The sequence below is a fragment of the Festucalex cinctus genome, chromosome 3 (genome assembly GCF_051991245.1).
Source record: "Festucalex cinctus isolate MCC-2025b chromosome 3, RoL_Fcin_1.0, whole genome shotgun sequence".
Classification (NCBI taxonomy): Eukaryota; Metazoa; Chordata; class Actinopteri; order Syngnathiformes; family Syngnathidae; genus Festucalex; species Festucalex cinctus.
This window is the reverse complement of record NC_135413.1, coordinates 20,477,841-20,501,899: the sequence shown is the minus strand read 5'-3', so window position 1 is coordinate 20,501,899 and position 24,059 is coordinate 20,477,841. Positions and strand designations below refer to the sequence as shown.

At 38.4% G+C, this 24,059-nt stretch overlaps 1 protein-coding gene across 1 annotated transcript in view; it reads left to right on the top strand.

Annotated features, from left to right (window-relative positions):
* The first annotated feature begins 665 nt into the window (after positions 1 to 665).
* The window catches only part of znf469 (zinc finger protein 469), a 210,030-nt gene continuing 186,636 nt past the window's right edge, over positions 666 to 24,059 (top strand). Inside the window, exons 1-2 of the mRNA XM_077516550.1 lie at positions 666 to 1,006; positions 15,263 to 15,307. The gene's annotated coding sequence lies outside the window, so the exon portion shown is untranslated. The remainder of the gene's footprint in view (positions 1,007 to 15,262; positions 15,308 to 24,059) is intronic.

Here is a 24,059-nt window from a genome sequence, read left to right as displayed (position 1 = left end):
ATAGTAGTCTCAAATGGCTTATGTCCGGTCAAAATCCTACAGTCTGGCTGGCCCGTTGGTCACTTTTCCTACAGGACTTGGATTTCACTGTAGTGCACAAACCTGGTGCACGCAATAGAGTGTCTGATACGTTAACCCGCCATCCCCTGCCTTTGACTTGTGACAGTCCGCCGGACCTCTTGACTACCCATGCTGTTATAGGCAGCTTTGACCTCCTACTCAGGGACATTGAAGCAGATTCTCAGGACAATGTAGATGATCACAATCTCTCACACTGTGTTGTCGATGGCTCCTATATTTCAAAGACTCTAAGTTCAAGTGTGCGTTACATCCTTTGAAAGGGTTAAAACTGTTTGCGCCTACTTCTATCAAGAGGCACCTTGCTGGACTATTACCCTGACCACCCCACTGCAGGTCACCTTGGTGTTTCTAAGATTTTAGCAAGACTGCGTATCAGGTTTTTCTGGCCCAAGATGGCCGCTGATGTGAAATGATATGTAACTTCATATTATTGAAAGTAACAGTGTTGCAATGAATCAGCCCATTGCCCCATAAGTACAGTACAGTATTGGATTTCAATACTTCACACCACTGCTTGTTCCTAGGACAGGTAAATATGTATTTGTTGTCATACTCAACATTATCCATGTACGTAGTGTGCGGGATGTCCAGAGCACAGCTGTGTCAGCGGATCACTTGTTGTTTGAAAGCGGAGCGCGCGCGCTCAAGAGTCCCAACATCCTCTTGATGTCACCTGGGGACCAGCAAGCAGGAAGGAACACTTTGACGCCTCATTGGTGTTTATGTGAAACTTTGGACATACGACTGATAATTCCATCTGAAGGGAATTTCTTGGAGTGCAGTGGAGAAGTGAGAGGGGAGGTCCTCTCGCGATTTAGGGACCAGATGTGTGAGAGAGGAGGGGTACAAACACAACCAGAAACACACCGTTCAAGCTGGCAGCACAGACCTTCGAGTGGACAGCTTTGATTTTTTAGCAACCGACGTAAGTAAACAAGAGGAGAGAGCGCGGAAGACGTTGCGGTTTGTCTTGTTAAGAATGGTGTGTGTGCCTGCGTGTGTGTGACACTGCTGTAGAGGATGAAGATGAACTTGAGACGTGATGACGTAGTGCGTAGCAAGCTCACAGATGCTCCATGTCTTCCTCCTCGCAGTTGTTTAGCTTTCTTTTGAAAGCTTGCAGTGCAGCCAGTCCAATTGTTGTTGTTGCAGTTTTCTAAACAAATGCAGCTCACAGCTCTTTATGTCAACTCGCTTGAATGAATGAGCCTTGAAAGAGTATTTTGTTAGCACACCTGCATAACACTGACAACCACTTATCAAAATCGAAAAAGAATCAGCTTTTAAATATGAAAAACTGATTGAGCATTTATTTGGTATACCATCTTAACATTCATATACTAATACACTTTTTGTCCTCGCTACACTCATGCCACTTTTAGCCTACTTTGCACAACCAGTTCCACTTTCGGCCTACTAGTGCACAATGAAGCCTTCTCTCTTCTCCTCGAATCGATGGTTGCTAATTTGCTACTAAATCACCAAAATGCCCATTCATACTTTTGCCTCTTTTTTTCTTCTTTTTTTTTTATAGTGTTGTAGTTGACCTAGTTTGCCAAAGTTGATCTACTAGTGTGCAAAAATGTGTTTGGAGCTGTTCAGACTGAGACACATCATGTCCAAATATGATGTGAACTACCTCCCGAATGTGATTTCAATCTCCAAAAATCAGATTGTATGTGCTTTGTGACTGTTAAGATTACAAAGGATCCATCCAGTTTCAATCTGGATGAGCTAAAAATTGGATTTTGGCTTGGAGTCTGTACAAGGCCTAAGCATCCATCCATTTTCTATACTGCTTGTCCTCATTGGGGTTGGGGGTGAGCTGGAGCCTAACCTAGCTGACTTTGGATGAGACGTAGTATCCACCCTAGATGGGTTACCAGCCAATCACATGACACAAAGACCATTCACACCTATGGGCAAAGTTAGAGTTGGGGTCACCAACATGGTCCCCCATGTCACCAACAATGATTATATGAGTAGCCTGTGGGCCTGTTGTAAAAATATCTTACCAGTGACAGGACATTTTCTCGATCATTCATCAACGGCCATGCCACACACCATCATCATCATCATCAGTCCATCATTATTTCAAGCCCAACCAAACTGTAAGTGCAAGTCTGTCATCGTTAGTTTAACCACACTTCTGTTGCCGCTAAATTATAGTTTGTCACAGCTATTTTAGGACCAATAGATCTTCTTCTCCTTCTTTTACTACTACTTATACGTCACATGAATTCACAACGTAAACATGTATCTATTGCAGTAAAGAACCATGGCACTTAATGTGTAAGCTAAAACAAAAATATTCCATAATATTTACAATCAACTTTAACAATCATCTCTTTGACTCGAAAATTCAATAACATGTGCCTTGTATGTAACATTTTTTTAAGGTTCTCGTTACTCGTCATCAAATCGGGTGTATTTTAGTAATTGTAGAGGGATTTATCTAACATTTCAAATTTAAAATCTGGTCCAGCCAGATTGTCCTTTAGGCCTAAATCCAGTTGAACATTTGTGCTTTCAGTTTCTGTTTATTAGTGTGCGGTTATCAAAACCTGACACGCCCGCTTTGATGACGACTTCCATCAGTACTGATGGAATGTCCACCTATGAACCGTATTGAGAGTAGAATGTTCCATGTAGATAAATATAATTAAATAAATAAGTAAATAATAATAATATGTTTGCAAAATGTTTTGGGGTTTTTTCCCCCCCAGACGTGTGTATCACTGGTAGCCCTTGGCATTAATCAGTTCCCAAAAGTAGCACTAAGTTTCAAAAAGGTTGATAATCCAAGTTTTATCTTCTTCAATCAATCTAACGTGCATATTTTTGGAATGTTGGTAAATAGTTGGAGTATATTTAGAAAACCTTCTCGAGCATAGTGTAAGAAAATGGAACAGCCAGCGTAGTATGAACTACTTGACGCAATGACGTACAAATATGTTGTCATTTGATTGCTTTCTATTTATGGCCCAGAAGTGACTTTTTCATATAAATATTTACTGTAATTTTGATTTGACTACTGCATTAGCCATTGACTACGGCACAAAAAAATTTGGGTTATGTTGGTGGCATAGGAACAGAATTCCATTGTAAAACGAGGACCCCCTGTTTTTGTCAGATCATGTGTCTTTATGTTGCACCAAATGGGAACTAATTTAGCTGTTACTAGGGAGGCCATAAACATAACATCTTGTCCACATAAAACCTCCTCACCAGATGTAGTTGTCCAATAGCAAGGTAATATGTTAGGAAAGGGAGTGTTTTACACTTTAGTGTTGTTTAATGCCCCTTGGACCATTGGATTGTACTGGGAGTCACTGAGATAGAGCGAGAACAGTCAGTTTAAGAGAAGCTGCAAGAAAGTTGATAATATCAACTTTGGCGTGAAGTGAGACTGCATACTTACTTGATTCCTGTGAAGATTTCATGGGTTTGTTGAATAACTATGAATAGCAGGCTCCATTTGCAGCTTTTATGTTTTATTTTTTGGCACTGACGTGGTTGTAAATGCTTGACACACGGTACCTGGCACTGCGTCCTTTGCCTCAGTTCTTTCTACCTCCTTATCGAGGAATGTTCCTTGGCAAATGTCAAGTTGCATTTCACAGAAAAATCCAGATCCTTAACATAAGTGTAAATATGCATCAGTCTAAAGGAAAACCTCACACACTCATTGTTCCAGCTTACTCCGCACTCTCCATCAGAGACACAAGCAACTTTAAATCATACAAAGTCATGTTGTTCGCACTCTTTTGAGTTTGAACAAGCCAGAATGGCCCTTTTGTTTTCAGAGACATTAGGGACTGAACAAGATCATCTCGTTTGGACTGAGTCCATGTCTAATTCCATGGGAGAACGACTGCTTGTTTGTTAACGCCAGAAAGCTCTTATGTGCTTATGCGATGAAAGAAAACTCCAACTTTGATTTTCAAGTAGAAGAGCTCTGAGAAAAGGCTGCGCTTCATTTAAATGCTCTTGTTTTTGTTGCCACTATAAATATGATTATGCCAGATGTGGCATGCAGTAAAAGTGTTTGTCGGGAGTTATAAATGGCTGTTCTAAAAATGTATTTTCCTCAGGTCCAATTGCACCAAACTTTGGAGAACTGAGACGCCGTGGCTTTTCTGGTTGTTAATCACCACAGTCTGACATTTCATCCCACCATCTTGGTTTATGTTCAACCAATCGGGATTTACCAGTGTCACCGTGTGAATGTGTGAAGCCGACGACTTCGTGTTGATTTATACTGTTGTGAGTGCGCGCTAGTGGAGATACATGCAAGATTTATTGTGTTTTTGACTGTTTATGGGACTTCAGAAAGTGAACTGCTTGCCTCCCATGAAACACGCTGCTGAGCCTCCTTTTCTGATTTTGGGGTTGTGTCCTTGTGTTATGAGCACAGCATCATTCTGAGGCCAAACCCAGTCTGTTCAACACATTCTGCCACCAGAGTCACCAGAGAGCTCGAAACAGAAAAGCCTTGTTCGAGCTCTGGCCTGAGAAGTTGGATATATTTCAGCTGTGCAGATGATTATTTCACAGGATTGTTCACATTCAGGGTTGAGGAAGAGAGATGTCCTTTTCAATTGGTTTGAGATATAGACCCCACTTTCATATCCAGGTTGCATAACAAGTCTGTGATTGATGACGATAGAGGTAGCGTTAGACAATTCTATTGGAGTTACATTGTGATCTTGTTGGATAATCTTTGAATGGGAAAACTTATAGTACAAAGAGGAGGACAGTTTAATGTCTACTTAATTTTCAGACTAGTTACTCCTTGACTACAAATTACTGAATGTAATTTAGTGATGTCTGCTGTTTACAAAGCAGTTGACCACTCCCCTCTCTGACCCCACCAAAGAAATCTGCTTTTGTAGTCGCCAACTTTAGGTATGTATATTGATTATCCCTTTTATCATTATGATTTTAGTCATTAATAAAATGCACTGCCACTGATTAATATAAAACATATGGCAAACTGTGGTAAGACCTGATGGAACAAAGTTAAGCCACAGCTCCAAAAGGAAAGTTTGGGGCAAAAACAACACTAAGCATAAGCAGAAGAACAGTGCAGCATGTTTTGAAATATTTGTTTCTTCACCAGGCTTTAGTAATTGTAGAGAGATTTATCTACCATTTTAAATATGGTCAATTTTGCCTAATTTAAAATCTGGTCCAGCCAGATCGTCCTGTAGGCCGAAATCCAATTTGTGCGTTCAGCCTCTGGATATTAGTGGGTGTTAATTCGGAACTGAACAACATTATCTCTCATCTGCAGCCAGTCATACTTTTTTATTATTATTATTATTATTATTATTTATTTTCCCAGAGTTCTGGAGAGTATGATTATGAAAAGCTATGAATATCAACAAATCCTTTTCAAGTCAACAGTTGAATAAGATGCACAGCAATCTGATGAAGTCCATCTCACTCCAAAAAACGAAATCTTAACTAAGATATAATCTAACCTAAAAGTTATTTTTTACTTAAAATAATTAGAATTAAATCAGACCAGATCATTGTACTTATTTTTAGATACTTTTTACTTAATTATTTTATTTGATCAAGCAGTCTTAGCCTTGAGTGTTAACAACCAGTTTTAAGTACTTTAAGGCTTAAAACAAGCATTTTCCACATTTTAAGATGACAGCTAACCAACATCAAAGGCCCTGAACTGGGATTTCATAAGAGGAATTTTCTAATTTTAAGATTTTGCATAATCTAGAATGTATGAAAGTATGAAAACAATCAGATCAGTGCGGCTTCGTTATATTTACTACGCTCATTTGTCATCTTTCCAATATTCTGATATCCAAATTCAGTGGTCTAGTGGTAGAGTGCCTACCCTCCGACTTGAAGGTTGTGGGTTCAATCCTGGCCTGGGTCATACCAAAAACAACTAAAAATGTAACCTATTACTTTCCTGCTTGACACTCAGTCAAAGTAAAAAAATACATACATATTTTAAGAAAATAGTTCTATTTATTACAGCTTGGAAAAAGTCAATATAACTTGTATTTAAAAAAAATACTATTTTCAAGACCGCTGTGGTTGATATAGGAATAGTATTATTGTCTTATTTTTCTAAATTTTACAGGTAAATTTAAGTAAAATTTTCTTGTTCTGCTGGCAGATAATTTTGCTTATTTGAAGTAATAATTTTCTTATTTTACTCTATTTTTTTCTTTAATTTTCCACTATCCTTTTTGCTCTTCTATTATAATAGATCCGTCCAAAAAAATCAGTTCTGCTCTTGTATTATTTATGTGTTTGTATTTGAATCCATATACGCTCATATACAGTATGTGATGTCATAACATAAGAGAACAAAGGAGAGGATAGACTAGAGAGGGGGGAAAAAAAAGCTGAAGAACTTCACATTTGACAGGACAACTACATCTTATTTTAATGGGTGCATCCTGCAAGCATGACTCAGCTCTCCAAGACTTATTAACCTTTGTGATTGAGGTGAAGGTTGTTGTGCCCAGCTGTCCACTGGCCGAGCCAAAGCTTAGCGCAATTAGAGACGATGAGCCAAGATCAGGAGACACCCACGGCGGACGTTGTCACTGCTGAGCACCGTGATGAAGTGAGCGTGGCTGGCAGCGGTCCTGAAAAGGCCCTGAGAGAAATCAGACGTAAACAAGAAGGATTACAACAAAACTCCTAGCTTGCACTGAGTGAACTCGCATCGAGTCCGTTTGTTGCAAGGCCGGAGTGAAGTCAGCCAGATGGTTTTATGGGTTAGTTATGGCTCAGTTGTTTATTCTTGTGAATATACTACATTTGAGTTGTTTGTTAAAGGTGTGAATTATGAAGAGACAGTCAAGGAAGTGCTATCTAGAAGGTAATTCTCCACCATCTGGTTTAGCTCTTCTTGGTCACATGATGATGAGTCGGTAGTCACGCCCCCACCTCACCAACCAGCCACCCAGCCCGAAATTACTAAACACATATACCACTTTCCTTTGTACACAGCATTTCCCTAGGTGATTACCCTATGAACAAAATAATAGTTTTTGTCTGTGCACTATTCTTTTTCTAATGATTGTGTCTAAAATACATCAGTCTCAATCAACCAACCATTGAGGTGACCTGAAGGCTCTCAGCTGACGTCATTCAGGTATACCAGTCAGTTTTGAGTTACTGACCAAAATACATTGATTGGGCAGAAATGTTAATTTTGAGATTTCTCCATAACCTCCTTATAAGGTCTTTATTTTCATCTCCCAGCAGCCCAAAAATGTAAATTGTAGTTTAAGTTTATGAAAATAAGTGATTATAGTCAATCTGTGTTGGCAAATTTTTGTATTTCACCGACTGCTAGCTATATAGCATGTCACTCCAAAATAACCCTGTCATGACTCGAGTCATGCAGGAGTAATGTTTGGGTCTTGTCTCATGTTTGGGGTCAGGCCTGGGTTAAGTTTGAGTAGAGTTCATGACCGTGCGCCAGAGTTCACGGCCAGTTACGTGTCTTTTTTTGGTACTGATGTAACAGCATCCAGTTTCAACTAGTTTTAGACTATATGATGTCTGGACTATATGATGTCAAGGATCTTTTATGCTATATGATGTTTGTTGATGTCCGGAACGTTCTGTAATTACGGAGTGAACAGCCAATCAGAGAATTCCATGTCATTACTAGTACTCATATGTCTAGCTACAACCAATGAGATTGATTGACTGTCTATTTAAGGGTCTGAGAATTGTGTGTGTTTTGCCGGATTATTGCTCAACTGTTCCTGTGTACCGCTCTCTTAGTTTCTGCCTCGCAATGTAAATAAATAGATAAAATCTTAATTGTGTCTTCGTATTGGGATCCAACCTCTCAGCACACAACAAACCCGGAGCTCTGCACCTCTAATGTCACTCATAAATGATTAATATAAATGCACATCACAATCACTAAAAGTCAAAATAAACCATTTTGTGACCCAACAACGCAGAGTCGAACAGAAGACGTATGCACGCTTCCTTATCTTATTGCAGTTTCTCATATGACTCATCGGTATAGAATCTTATTATAGTTTGTCAGTTCCAGGATGTGTTTAACAAGTTGATGGAATGTAAATACGGTAATGTAATGTTTTGAACACTCTTCAATGTCATAATTTCACACGACGTTTATACCGATGGCACCACGTATGTCACTGACAATGCCAAAAAAAAAGGGTTGACCCATCAAATCCTTTTCATTTTCTTTATGTGGCCAAGTGCATTTGCAATATAATAAGTAATAATATAGAATAAGTAGCAACAATAAAACGAGCAAATTTTCGCAGAAGACGCCTCAGGATATAAATTGTTAGCTTAATGGGATCTTTGAAGTTGTTTTGGCGTTGAGACCAAATCACCCATTTTTGCCTTATTTCATCATGTCAAACTTCCTCAGATTTTAGGGGTTAAAGTCTTGGATGATGTTCTTACCTTGTATTGGAATTGACTTTTCATTGATTTTTCAACACTTCCTGAAAGTTTAGAATCTATCTTTTTTTTCCTAAAGTATTGCTTGAACAGTATGGACGTTTGAAAGATGTATGTGCCCAAAACGTGTTTTTCCTCAAAATGAGGGATTTCAACCTGCCAACATTGACATTTCTGAAGCTTTGTCCATTTTTGAGGTACTTCCAATGTATTATATGTTGTTTTAAAGGGAATTATGTGTAGAATTAGAAAGAGTATATAAGTTTTCATTTTTAGACATAAGCCTGATTTTGTGAAAATGCATTAAATTTGGGGATTAAATTACAAAAAATATTTTAAAAAATTAACTAGATTTAATCAGGTTTATTTACTTGGCAGCTGAACTCTCCTCACTTTGCTGCCCAACTTAAAGGAAAGTCACTGGCATGAAAATGGACAAAGCCGGTGAGGTAGTTGTACTTTAAAAAAGTTGCTCAACCGAATTCAAATACCATATTAGTTGCACGTCTTTGCAAAACACCCAGCTGAAGTTACCTCCATGGGGCCTCGCAAATCAACACTGCTGGACTTTGACGCATGTGGGTGGATAACTAAACCTGTAAGCGAGACGTTCTGAGGAGAGTCAGTTTTGATCATTTTGTGAATTAATTTCACAGGAGCTGAATTGTATTCAAGTATCGACGAAAGCTATAGGAATAAACAAACTTGCACCATCAAACAAATATTACGTGCTTGGTTCAGACTGTTAGGGTCATAAAACTCTCATCTTCACGCTCCGATTCCTTCTGCTCACTTATCCACATGGCTACTGGTCAATTCCTGGCTTCAGCATCACATCGTCTCCAGCTGGCAAGACACTGAAATACTTTGTCTTACAGCTGCTCAAACTCTACTTCCACTTCCTCGGCTCAGATAAATTCACAGAGCTTCTCGTTGCAAGTTTGACTATTTTCTGCAGGGTAGAACAAACCAGAGGTTAACCAGTGCAGACAATGGATTGCGTAAACTTTGGACACATTCTGTTTACGCTTCATAGCAAAAGAGCTTTTTGTTAACTAGTTGAATAGCCTGAATATGTGAATAATCATGTCTAACTATCAGAGGTGGAGAATTGAGGTCCAGAAAGTAAAAAACCCTGCCACAGAATAGATTTGCTTTAGCCACAATTGCTTCTACTGAATCGGCAGGTTATGAGCTACCTGTTGAGTAGAAGCACTTGTGGCTAAAACCAATCTGTGCAAGTGTTTTTACTGTCTGGACCTGGATTCTTCACCTCTGCTAACTACGTTGGGTGGCACTAGCAATTTAAGGTTTTTTTTTGTAAACTCTACCTGTATGTGCCATATTTTAGAAACTTGTACACCACTTACATTTTTGTTGGTGACATAATTTCCTGGTTAACACTTAGGAAATAACACTCTGCTACACTCTAAAGTAGCTAGTGTACAGCTTGTAAATTACTGTCCCCTAAAAAATAGAACTGTGAAATGCCGTATTTATAGCAGACATGCTATTATTCCTCAGATTTTGACCAATCAGAAGCATGCAGAATTTAGGTAAATACAAGCGAATGACTGAGAATAGCAGATTCAACACATCAATTTAGCGACTTTTACCCAACGCCTCAAAGTGCGAATTCTTAATATGATGTGGTTACTCTCTGCTCAAGGAATCACCATCTCCTTATTTGAAAACCCGTCTGAAAAGTATTGGCACAAACATCCGCGTACACAACGTGTATTTCTTGCTAGTTTCTGAGTTTTTTTTTTCTCGCAAATCTGCAATTTTATTTCTCGAAAATATACAAGGTTTTTTTCACACAAATTTGCCACTTTCTAATGTAACGGATTTGTGATTTCATTTCTCGTAAATTTGCGAGTTTTTATACGTGGCCCTAACATGCCGTCGTACTCTGTCGTGTCGTTATTACTATATTCATTGTTGTAGCTCACTCATTTGGACAGTTGATGTTCACCATTACTAGTGCACTATTTGGTGAAAAAAAGGGTGAATGCCCATAAAATCCAAAATGCTGTGGCAATTGTTTTGTTATTTTCAGAGGTTGAAGTTAACATGTGCATGCGAATTTTGGTGACGATTCATAGCATTTTTGTGTCACAAAAGCGATTTTTGGCTTTTGTACTTTTACAGTTGTGCTCATAAGTTTACTTACCTCAAGTGTATGTAAACTTTCAAGCACAACTGTAATGTGTTTGCATCATATACACATTGTTGCTGAACAATATTTACACACTGTTGGTCACTTTGTATTATTTAATGACTGCATCATTCGCACACTGTTGGTTGATCGGGCGCTATACTGAACACTTTATATTCATATTGATGATTGTTGTTTATGTGAAACAATCAGACACAAATGATGTGTTTTAATATTCTTTAGCATGTGATTAATTGATGGATCAGTGACAAAGAATGAACCCTGTCACACAATCACAAGTTTATTTCTCCCATCTACCATTGCCACTCACAATTGCAATCGCCAAACTCCCCCAACTGCATTCTGGGTAGCTGCTTACTGCTCTAATGTTGAAGCCATGTGGTTGCTGAGTTCATGACTATGAGGGATTGTTATGAAAAAACACAGGAGACATATTATACAAATAATTATGTCATGATTTTCAGTAGTGGTCCAAAGTGTGATCTGTTATTTAACTGGAGATTAGTGTTTCAGGTCCTTTTTCAGCCTTGAATGGAGGGACCTCAAAGTGACAGACAGGCTGCTTTACTTTAGTTTAGTTTGGAATGTGGCAGACAAATGTTCTTTCGTGGTTTACACAAGTAAATACAGCAATGTATCTTCTCATATGTAATGGTATTAGTGCAGAATTTGCATTTTACACACATAGGAATTGTGTGTATTTATAAAAGGGGTAATATAATCTAAATATTATAAACTGTTAGTAATTTGGGTCTTTTTTCCAGGATTTCCACTGTGACACTTACAAGAAGGCATTTTAAGTCTTAGATTGTGTTGGGTGAATTTATTTTGATGGGATATTAGATCTTAGCACGTGTTTATTCAAATTTTTGATTGTTTCACAGATCATTCATCTTTTTGTGCGTTAATCGCTTCCACATGTCCGATTTAACCAGCTAGTCCACACAAGTCCGTAGTGTCCATGGCTTTGTAATGGATGCAGGATCCTTGAATATCTTTCGACAGTCAGGATGAGCGTGGAAGCATGAGTGGAGGGGGTACAAGAGTCCGCTGATGAGGGCGGAGATCAGTGGTTGGATGATGGGATAATGTGAAGACAGTATGAGGAGGGAGGCAGATTTGGGTAGACACCTCCTCAGGCCTGCTTGGTGATGATGAAACAGGATTGGCTCTGTTGGACGAATGGCGGAGATGCTTCCAACTAGAGCACTTGTCATTTGTAAACATCCACTTTGTACACATAAAACAAATGGTTCCTCTTTTCATTTCCAGATAACAATATACTGTATATGTTTGACTTTTGCTTCAGGAAAAAAATAATAAAAGATTGGTCAGTGATGTGGGCGTTTTTGATGAAATGGCATTTCAGCAAGTCCAGTTAAGCCTTTTACATAATCATTCTTAGAGACAGGATGTGTTCAAATTATATATAATAGCAGGGATTTGATCATAGCTCCTATCCCAGGTGCAGTGTCCTTTCCCCCAAATAATTTGTGTCAGAGAAAATAGGTAAATGCGGAAAACAGCTGTGGTCTTTTCATGGACACAAAAACAATCGCGCTGCCACCATTTCCACTGATGGATTTTGTAGTATGATCGAATAGCAGCTGACCTCTGCCAATTTATTGGTCTCATCTTTCTGGCTCGCTTCCCTGTTTGTGATGGGAAGCCAGGAGTGACAGCAAAGAAGCAGAGCCCAAAATTTACAACAGTAGAGGATCGAGACTGCAAAGGAGATCAACTAAAGGCAACATGCTTTGATTTGTGACATCCTTCTTCTGGATATGGGAGAGTTTTTATTTCCAAAATCCTATTTCCCTTTGAGAATTATATCACTTTTGTTAATAATCCTTTTAAAAGGGTCTGTATTTTCTACCCAGCTTGATGTGACATGAAGTGACAGAGAGGTGCGAACAACCTTGACATAGCAGAATCCTCATCACTACTTTACTTTGTTATCCAGTTTTCCCCCTCATAATTCAAACCTTTTGTTGGCGCATCTTTGTTTTGCCTGTTACTATTTTCCTAGGTTACATCGCACACATCCTTTTGTGCAGGCATTGTGTGGGATCTACTCCAGTGTTTGCTGTATTGTACTTTATTAATACAAGAAACACATTTTGGATTTTGCTGGTGTTAGGCAGAATTCTTGTAGCTCCAAAATCATCACTTTTCAGGAGCCCAGCATTTTCAAACCAGCATTTTTACCCACCATATTGCATAAATGGCAACAGGTGGATACACAGGTTTTAGGAAGAGATTTTATTTGTTCTGCCTGTCACTACATGTTGCATAGGTAGATAAACAAAAGCATATTTTACTAACCCTCATTCAATTAGTGTTGAGGGACCAAAAATGATGGATTATGGTGCCAGGCAAGATGTTAAACTGCTTGATATGGGTTTGGAGTCCCCACTTTAAGAGCTGGCTCCCCTGAGTTAAATTGAAAGTTAAGTTGCTACAAATAAATAAATAAATAAATAAATAAATAAATAGCAAAAAAAATGAAAAATCCAAGTTAAAAAGTACATGCCTGTTATTTGAAAACATTTGTGTTACATCTTCTTTTAAAATTATGTCACGATTGAGGTGTGGTGGAAATAATAATGAATCGACGTGGACAGAGGGGAGACAAGAGACTAAATACACGCACACACTAATTGACACAATTAGACACAGCTGGGCAAGACACGTGGCAGAGTGTGCTGATTGGTTGATACATGAGGAAGGGCATGCAAACAGAGGTGGACATGACAATGCTTGACAAGACTAGGGGGGCACACAAGGACAACAACGCAAAACACAGATCATGACTGAAACTAAGAAAAACAAGAAAAAAAAACGAGTCCTCAGAACTGGGAGGTGGACGTGCTAAGCAGCCATAAACGTATTTATTTATTTATGTATTTATTTATGTATTTATTTATGTATTTATTTATTTATTTATTTATTTATTTATTATTTTAATCATGTGCTGTTGCAACCAGCTGATAAGCACAATGTAATGTAAGTGTACTGCATATGCTGTATTTGTCTGGCTTATTGATGGCACACGGTTATGTCCCGCTAGCTTAGTTCAAAACTTGAAATGGATATTAGACTGTGTGCTATTAGACTCACTTTTCTCCTGCAGGCACCACACCTTTGTCCTGTTTACATTCTTGTGCCCAATACTGATCAATGAGAGAATAGCAATCTCATGTAACCCAATCACACAATCCAGTCAACTAATTTGGACCAGAGAAAGTAAGGGGAATGTAGCCTTAATCATAAATTAAAAGTTATGTTGTCATATGCAGCATATTTAAGATTTCAATCCTGTAATTGTTTGTCTTTTATTTATTTATTTTTTCTAATCCCAGCTGGTAATAATCACAATTTTTCATGCCTTTCAAGATAATTGTGCTGCTGGAACTAATAGAATATGCTAACCCTTGCTTGCTAGCACTCTAGCAACTTCATCCCGTTTTAGCCCGAGAAGCATGTTGTGGCTTTGCTGTGTACATATTACAGACCTGCTTAAGTGTCTATTACTGTACTGTAATTGCCAGCAATGTTTTCCATATGAAGTTGATGTATTCTACCAGCTTTGTGCACCATGTCATCATGAAGGCGTAATATATATATTTTTTAATTCCAAAATTTGTTCACAGAGGGATTTCCTCTTGTAGCAAACAACATCTAGCATTCCAGGAAAGTGAAAGCAAGTGATGGATGTTCTTTAAGAAATGTTGTCAGCTAGTGGAATCACTCGCCTTGACCATTTAACCCCACAGGCTGCTTTTACATTCAATATTTTATACCTGCGTAAGTAAAAGTATGGAATCAAAGTTAATAAGCTCATTCTAAACAAGTGCAAACTTATTGAAATGATGCAATTACCTATTGTACTGTGTTTCTTTATGCCAAGCAGATAACTTTCAGCTGAAAAACCAGGGTCGTCTTGCTGTACTATCCAACACAAAGAGAGATATAACGCACTCACTATTGACATTGGCTAAATTCAGTCCTATGGTTCGAGCATTTGTGTACTTGGCAGTATTGAGAGTCATACACGATACCACTGGCTATTAATTTGGTATAGTTGAAAGCTTGCAATCAGCACTCAAACCAAAACCAAATATTTTTGCCTTTTTTAGTCATGTTTCTGTAAAACGCAGGCCAGCTTTAATAATAATAATAATAATAATAATAATAATCTGAAAAAGGAAACTAAACACTGGGGGGCATTTTGTCCTTTAAATATAATTTCTATCCACCCATTCATCATATTTTTATGCAGCACCGCAGTATATATTGCATTGAATATAGAATTTTTGTTTTGTTTTAGATTCATCACAAACCCCAACAACCAATATCAAGGACCAATGTTTGTGTTAATATACCCACACATAGCAGACAATTGAATATGCACTTAGCACACAATTAATAACGTACTTGTGATACTTTACTTGTTATGCACGGAAAATATGGTATTATTTGTGCAATTATTTAATAATGTATTTTTTTTCTGTTGTGTGTCTATTACATAACATGCTTTGGTCTTGTCTCTGATAGGAATGTGATACCAAGCAGCTGAGAGCAGCTGGGACAGGTGGGAGGGTAAGTACAACACTTCTGAAATCATTCCATTCGAATTTTCTGTACACCCAAATACATAATTAAAATCAATTTCTATTAATTAAAGCTTATCAACTTTGTAAGATGCAATATTGAAGTTAAAATGATCCATAAACATACCCCGTATGCGCTGTATAAATGTAGAAGATTCTTATCTTAAAAACATCAGCTAGTCCATCCATCCATCCATAGAAAAGTTTATTTCTTGCATTTCATGAATAGCTGTCAGTTCAACGACTAGCTGCTTATAGTTTTAAAAATCCAAAATTGGATCCTAAGTAAAGATATCCTAAAACTCACACGTGTTTAGAATGTTTGGGAATCCATGCTGACTCCAACCAAATGATTGTGATTAAAGTACATACAAAATTAAATATTGCACTGGATGACTAGAAGGCTTCGATGACTCACAGTCTCGTGTGTTGTGCAAGAAATCCAAACAAGTTAATGGTGAGAGTTTTCAGCATTCATCTATCTGTATACTACTGTACTGTATTGTGATTGTTTCTAATGGGAGTCCGTCTAGTCAAGGAGAACGTTCAACATCATTTATTCAGTGTTGGTACAATGTCAAACCACAAGGGGGCGGTGGTATGGCATCAATGAGATATATAGATTGTGTTGATAACAGATCTTAGCAACTATCAGATTAAAAGCTTTGCATGTTTTAAACCCAAATAAGTCTTCCTAATTATTCATTCAGTCATATTTTGCCACTGGTGAAAAATATGTTTGAATTTTGAATATGCTTATGTATTAATACTGTACAGATCTTGATTGTAAATTGTATTAATGCTGAAGTGTTGTCATTTGATGTGCTTTGTGTTGAGTCGAGGTTTAGCATTCTCAATAGCTCACTACTGGAATGGGCACTATGATTTATGAGCTGTATTACAAATGCTGGAAGAAGCTACTGTCAGGGGACTGACATCCTTTCACTCATCAACTATATTTATGAAGACTTGTGTGTAACTTGGCCTTGATTTACACTGTAGGTCCATGTGCCCAATTCGATGCCCATTTCCAATTTTGTTTTCTGTCGACACAGTTGACTGTGACAACACAGATCTACAAATTGTAACTGCAAATGTTAAACATATTTTTTTGTCATTGTTATTGATGACTTACTGTCAGGCAGCATTATGTGTGAGTGGCTGGCACGTGTGCAGCACAGCCCTGAGGTGTTCAAATCTTGGCTGCGTGGAGTTGGCATGTTCTATACAGTACACGCTTGCGTGGTTTTTCTGCAGGTACTCTAGTTTCCTCCCACATTCCAAAACATGCACGCATGCAAATGTTTTATTGTGATTACATTTCTGGAGGTCATGCTAGATATCATCTAGTGTGCTCTCCTGTGTGGATGGTAGTGATAGACCAATAAGTTGTTGTTTGTTTGTTTTTGTTTTTTATCAGGGCCCATACCGATTACGAGTACCAAAGGAGATCTATAATCAATATTTTGAGCTGATATTCAGTGTTAGTAAAAGTGGAATATATTGGCATCATATTTTTTTGGGGTTGAAATGTCTTAAAGCGTATGTTTTATTTTTTATTTATTTATTTTTTTTAAATCGTAGACAATCATCTATGTTAGAAAAAAAAAATCAAGGAGCTCCCAGGGTCATCTATGTCTTAAAAACTAAATGAAAACTGAAACAAGTAAATATCATAGTTCCCTATAGTTTTATACAGTAAATGCATTTTTTTTTCATGTATCTTTGTTTTACTTTCATGAACAAAAGATGACAAGAGTTCCGTCAGCAGCATCTCTTATAAAGTTTAACTGAAAGTCAAAATTAATAGTTCCCAGAGGTTAACATAGTTTTAAATTGATCTATTATTGATTGTCAGATTAGAAAAATAAATAAATAAATAAATAAATAAAATGCTGATACCAATATTAGTCCAAATGCCAAATATTGGCGCTGATAATCAGCCCGGCCAATAATCGGTCTATCCCTAGTGGTGTGATTTCTTTATCATTGTAACCCCTTCATAGTAATTATGTTGAGCAAAAAAGAAAAAATGTAGACCATACCAATATGTACAATATGAATTCACATGTATAACAGAACTTGTGGTGTTCCACAGGGTTCAATTGTGGGGCCGCTGCTGTTTTCATGGTCTCTAATACACATTTTAAGTTCTCTGTGAATGTGCAGAGGAAACCGGTGGGGTTCAGACCTCCAACAAGGTTGACAACCACTACTTTAGAGGCATTTGCTCTGGAAATGTTGTACACAATTCTATTCGACTACACTTTGTTTTGCTTACATGAACCCAAGTCATGCCAGAGACTTTCTGTAGAGGCTGCCTAGCGCTACTTCTTTTGAATGAATGTGAGTTGTGCAGGTCTGCTTCATACCCATGCAGTGATTTGTACTGTTTGTCCACAGTTGAAAAGATGTTAACCTGTGACTGATGACTATCTGTGCTCTTGCATGTGTGTACATGTTTATTAGCATACCACTGGCACACAATCAGTTGATATGAGTCATCGCAAGAGCTTTTCAGTGTACATGATCAGTAAAGTGAGAAAAAACACAAAGAAAAATACATTCGGGAGATAGGTGCTATGCTATATAAGTGAGTGTGCTCCACAGCTTACGGAAAAAAAACAATGGCAGCTGTATGTATCAAATATTTTAGTATTAGGCCGGTATTTGAATGTGCCGGCTGCAACTCATCTCTATGTCACACATTATACACGTGTACATCTCAACATGGACCACCCAAAGCTTTTGATATCGTAACAATAACAGGTCCACTTCCTTCAAGTGATATGGCTTTGGTTCAGCTGTGGATGGGATAGACAACATGCTTCCATATCACAGCAACAGCAGCTACTTTGTTTAGTTGACTTGTCACAGTTGAGATCTCAACTCCCAATCTACTTTTTGCATGGCCAGAAATATACGGCAGCAGCTTTTGATTTAGGCTTTTAATCAGTCTGTATAAGCCATTATAGCAACCAAAAGATTTTCAATGGTAATGCATTGGCTTTTTCTTTTTTTACTACAACCTCGATTGCAAAATGTGGTGCTTTGAAAAACAATTCCGTATAAACAAATTCCTCTGGTTAGACATCACTCTCGTTTTTTTTTTTTTTTTTTTTTGCGACCCTTTATTTTGTGATCTGTTTTTCCTCCTTGTGAGCACAAATACACTGTGGTACTGGTAATTAATATGATAATATGTGTGCTGGCATAATTTTTTTCCAGACATCATTGTGAGCCATGTTAAATTGAGGCCTGCCTGAGGTTTCTGCTGGAAACAGTGAGGAGAAGCCCGGTACAGTATGTCTCTGTCTGTGCCGGGCTAAATTGGCAAAATAACATTTTTTTATTTTTTTTTTGTACCGAAAACACATTACCAAACTTGAGCAAAAACGACATATCCAGATAACTCAGTGAGTATTTATCTTCGCTTCACCTCTTGGTGTATGTTTGTTATGTGCAAATTATCCCAACCACAGAAGCTATAAAGTAGTGCGGTGGTTTATTTGAGCTACATCGTTTGACAGAAGTGCACTAATGCAGTTAATTCAAACTCAATTTGATCGCCAAGCTTCTTACCCTTTGACATGTTTGATTCTTCAAACGTATCTCAACACTCTAACCTCACTACTTATGTGTAAGGATCTGATTTATGGTATTAAATCCCAGTGGAACACATACATACATAGGCATGAGAGGTTGAGTCTGTTCAAATAAGTGACAGGTAGCGGTTTCCCTGGTTGTCTGATAAGAGCGATGGGAGTGCGTGAGCTTCAGTGGTGCTATGCAATCAACCCACATGATGCTCCACCTGCTTAAGCTGTTAGGAAACAATCAACACACAAATATGGCTCTTAAATTTGAGGTGGTTGGGGACAATGTAATAAAACTGACATGAAGTTTTAGTGCTCTGTACTTCTGGGTCAAGGGAGCATACTTTCACAAGCCAACAATAATGTCCGCGACACAGCTGATAACTTCGTGTGTGTACAATAGCAAAACCCCGAGAACCTGCAAGTGAGGCATCCAGATGGTTTATATTACACATGTCATATTTTTAGATACTGTATAAGCTCCCAAAAAATGCTTTCCTTTAAATTGTGCTAACAGCCGTAAGCTTCAGTTCTAGTGCGTGGGTGCACACCCACCCACCCTTAAATTTGATGAGATGCTAGTTGACACATAACACGTCTTGGTTCATCTCTGATCGTGTTAGATTGGGCTGTTTTGGGAGGCCTCATTTCTTTGTTTCATAAGATGTTGCCATTATTCTTCTACCCATAAAGCTCATTCACATGCAGACCAATGCTATCAGTTAAAATGAGCAATTGCTCTTCGACGTCAGTAATGGAAAAAGCCCAGCTATGCGTGAATTGGCCTGCCTGTGTGATGAATGACATTCATATCTGGCCCGACAGTGACCATTTTAATTGCCAGTGATTAGAGTCTGTCTGCAATTAAAAGCTGGAAATGAGCATTTTCTTGCTGTGGGAACTATATTCTGTCTGCGCACACAGCCACCTCTCTTTAATTGGACTTAGTATTGCGTATGTTTGACTTGGTTGACTTCTTTGCCCGCTCGGGAATACAAATCATTCATTAGTGCTGAATTGTACTGATTCATTTCACTTATCAACGACTTTATTTATTCGAGAAAGGAACAAAATCACATCAATTAGCGTCGCTAACACTCGCAACACTTTAGCCGTTCTGAGTCACGTGTCTAAACTCAGGAGTTGCATCCTCCTGAAGGATGCATGTGAGGGCTGATGACTCCATGGCGCTTGCTTGAACACTGTCTAAATTTGATAAAGCTCAAAATTGCATCCCTCACCACTGCTATTACGTATAAATCTATATAATTTCCACACGTCGCGGCCTTCCATATTCCAAGAATCGCTGAAAAATTCACATTTCAATGTGACGACACCAAGCAAGGAGAAACAGCAAAATGGTTTTATATATATAAATATAATTTTCAACCTAATGTCAGAAATGTTGTTTTGTGGGCTCTTTGTACAAATGTTGAAAGGCTCAATTTTACAATACAGTTTTGCCTTAAGGCCTGCAGGTCTTTGGTTTGGCAGATTTGACTTTTTTCCTTGTCCTCTTTGGCCTGCAAGTTCACTAATCATCCGTCCATTTACAGTGCAAGGTCATAGGGAGGCTGTATGTAGACTATGCCAGCTGATTTAGGGTGAGACACCCATTTAGACTGCCAACTCACACTCGCGTTTACACCTATGGGCAATTTAGATTTAGTGAACCTAACAAACATAGATTGACAAGCCGAATGTCCTGAGGAGACCCCAAGTTTATTGCAAGGCAAAGACACTGCAGCATTAAATACAGTAGGTGTCCACAAGGGGGTGGACATTCAGCACACATGTACTGACTACGCTGCATCAAGCACTCTTAAAGGGAATGTTTGATGTATATTTACTGTGTGCATTTATTGCTTTTATTGCTGCCTGTGCTGTGCACTTTGAGGTTTATTTTAGAAATGTAAAGTGTATTACAAATAAAATATATTATTATTATTATCCCTGTTCAAATGTTGTTGTTTTTTTGTTAATCTAAATTCTATACTGTTTATAACACAGCTATTTGGAAAATTGACTTTATTAAAAACCTCACGTTATCATTTCACAAAGATATCAATTTTAACATCCCCCTCATATGAAGAGCAGCAGTGCTTCGTGTGTAGCGGGGGACACCTGGGATCTCCCGCCATCATTATTTTACTTACTCCAGCACACCGTTCCAATTTTATTGATGCATTGCGTTTGACCCATAAATATTGTTTTGTTATTGTTTTTGGAACTGCAGCTTGTCCAACTGTCCCACTGTTAGTCCATTGTCACACGTTCCAGCATTCCAACGTCTCTCTCCCTCAAGGGGATTTTTTTGGGGGGCTTGTATTGGCAAGATTAAAGCTTGTATTGGCAGGAATGTTTGGCAGATCGGTGGACTATGAGTTCAAATTAGGGACGTGTCATGCAGTGTGTTAAGGTAGGCGGTTTATTTTCTTCAAAATAATTGGATAAATAGGTAGATGGACAGGTATTAAATTCAGGTGCAGTCAGTCAAGATAAATGATGTGCAGTAAGACCATGATGAATGATACATAGGATTATTTTACATGTATCATACAGGGAAAGGGACTTATGTTGTTTGACCCACTGTGACCTTTCCCCTCATTACATTTCAAATGATTCATCTGATTCACTTTTGAGATGAGCAAATACTCTTATGTATATTATAGTTAGTAATTGTCAAAAGATACATGGTTGTGTTTGCATTTTCAGGGTGACGACACGCTTGTGGTGTTTGTTTTTAATAGCCTTGATTTCTGTTTGAACTTGCTGAACTCACGTGTTCCACTGATTCACAGTTTGAGAAAACTGGCCAATTGCCACCCTCCTAATTTGCTTCTTGTTGATGTGATGTCATTTGTGACCCGCAATGGTTCACACGTTGCAAGGATTGGCTTGGAAATATGGTCAAAAATAGATTGGATGGTTAAAATTTTCGATTTTGAGATTCCTCCAAAAATACCCTTCATTTGCCAGCAGCCCAACAGTTAAAATTGTGAAAATAAGTGATTAGTAGATGATGTGTATTGTATCATTAGCTAATGTGTTTTTACCCAACTTGTAGCTATTGCTTCTTGGTGGACTCCAACTTGGTCTCATAATAACCTGCTATTTTGAGCTGGAGCCATTGACTGCCTAAAAAATAAAATAAACAATGTTAAAATTCGGGCAGCACGGTGGTGACTGGTTAGCACGTCCTACTGCCACTTCTGAGGTCTCGGGTTCGAGTCCAGGCTCGGACCTTCCTGGGTGGAGTTTGCATGTTCTCCCCGTGCATGCGTGGGTCTTCTCCGGGTACTCCGGTCTCCTCCCACATTCCAAAGACATGCATGGCAGGTTAATTGGGCGCTCCGAATTGTCCCTAGGTGTGCTTGTGGTGTGCTTGTGAGTATGGATGGTTGTTCGTCTCTGTGTGCCCTGCGATTGGCTTGCGACCAGTTTAGGGTGTACCCCGCCTACTGCCCATATCCAGCTGAGATCGGCTCCAGCACTCCCCGCGACCCCTGGGAAGAATAAGCGGTCAAGAAAATGGATGGATGGATGGATGGATGTTAAAATCCAAATATTCAGATTCAAGCACAAAAGAAATATAGATGTGAATACAAACATAGCTGTCTAGAACAACGATGGTAGGTTAACCTTACCGAAGCAAATCTCCAAATTTCAACATGATACATTTCTAATCCAAGTATGTTTAATCATTCTTTGATGTCTTTCTTTAACAAGTCTATAGCTCCTTTTAATTTAATATTGATCCCTCCACAATGTCGTCATTTTTACTGATGAAGCTCCATGTACGTAATTGACAAATGAACCGTCCGCATACGTGGCAGTTATAACGCTCGTCAGAAATTTCCACTTCTTAAGTGGGATGAAATGAAAGTCTAATATGCACGATGTTAGACGTGCAGATGAAAAATTGATCAGGACTGAGCCTTCCAAAAGCCTGTCTCTCCCACTCCACATTGCACACAGAGCATATTTGGAATGACTGAAAATTCTGTGAATAAATAACAGTATGTTATAAAGTGTTGATGTATAAAGCCTTTATGTGGCCATATGCATTCGAGATATGATATCCATGATAAAATATCAATAAACATTTTTGCTACAGGTCACGTCAAATGGAAAATAATCAGTTTAATTGACCCAAAATTCTTAAATCAAATTTCCCATTGCATTATTTTGACCTCATCAAAATAAAGCCACAAGTGGCAAGAATCAAAGTTGAAGCTGATTTCACCTGCTGGCAGGTCAAGCTTCCATAACTTTCAACAGGTTAAAATCTTGGCTGATTTCCTTACCTGCTGTAGGAATTGATTTTCCAGTGGTCTTTCAACACTTCCCTGAAAGTTTGGGGTCAATATCTTTTATGTACTGATTGCTATGGACCTTAAACACATTTTCTTAAAATTAAGAATTTCTGCCTGGCAACACTGACCATTTACGCAGGACTGTGGCTCTCGATCTGATCTAGGTACTGATTATGGACATTTTACTACTCCAATCAATGCATAGTGAATGTGTTTGTTTTGATTACAATCCCACTTTTTCCCCATCATCTGAGGCTCCATTATATCATCAGTTTACCTTGCATGTGCTTGTGTACATACCGGTTTATAGTACATACCCTGTACATATGGAGTATGTTTTCTTCTTACCTCATTAAATTAGGATGAGGCTGTCAGTGCTACCTTGGACTCTAGCTGTGTTCCAGTCAGCGAGTACTCACATTTGCAGCTGCTTTGTAGGTCACCAGTGTACACTGGGTGTTGCTTGACCTTGACTGGGGTGTGTTAAACTACTCAGAGTTGTTGTTGACATATGAGTGCAAAAGGGACGTTATGAAGGAGTGGGGTGGAAGAAAAAAAGCCCAAGAAGAGGGACAACTGCATTTTGAGAAAAACTGTAAATCAGCAAACTGAAAGAGAAAGCCCCCGGTGGCTGAGGTCAGAATCAGTTTGAATGTGAGTCAGTATTTAAAGATTATAGGCAGTGCAAAGACAGGAGTTCAGTGAAAGTTTTTCTTTTGGCATTTAGAGGACCAGTGCGATCTCTGTTTTACTCTTCTAAAGGAATTTGGCTTGGATTGCTTGCTATTGAAGGTCCTGTCATTCCATAGCTATCTGGGAGAACCCTGAT